We start from the raw sequence: 645 nt of genomic DNA on the forward strand, positions 1-645 counted from the left end.
AATAGACGCCGTAAAACTATAAAAATTCTATTCAAAAAATAGTTTGTAATTCATCGTTATCTTATCTGCATGTTAAATTACATTATAGTACATGAATAAAATGGAGGTAGAGTCATCGAGGTATATATCGCAAATTAGGTAAATGAAATTATATCATTACTATCTCTAATAAAGGTAACCATTAACTTTAAAATAGAGAGTATGCGTCATTATCATGTGAAAACTAAATATAATTACGGTTCTATCAAGAAATGGTACATTGTAAACAGAAAAAAAAAAATGTTAATCGCATAGATCGGTAACAACGCGGCAGTAATATAAAAATAACATTAATATTTTTAAAATGATCAGTAGAGAATAAAATGAAATTAATAAATCAAAAAGTGCATAAGGAGTGGTTTAAAAAAATAATAGTGAATATGGAATAATTCCACAAATATTAAAATAATGCTTTATGAGCTGATGATGTATTTTGACCAAACTCTATTTGCATAAAATCTATTTGGTTCCGAAATTTATAGTTTTTAACAAAGTATTTTTTTTTTTAATACCAGAAAGCTTCATGGGAAAATTGAAATTATTTTATATATAATTTCTCCTTTTGTATGCAGCGATGGATAAAGCTATTGCATTTTTTTGTGCAAT

Source organism: Penaeus monodon, chromosome 33 (genome assembly GCF_015228065.2).
Source record: "Penaeus monodon isolate SGIC_2016 chromosome 33, NSTDA_Pmon_1, whole genome shotgun sequence".
Classification (NCBI taxonomy): Eukaryota; Metazoa; Arthropoda; class Malacostraca; order Decapoda; family Penaeidae; genus Penaeus; species Penaeus monodon.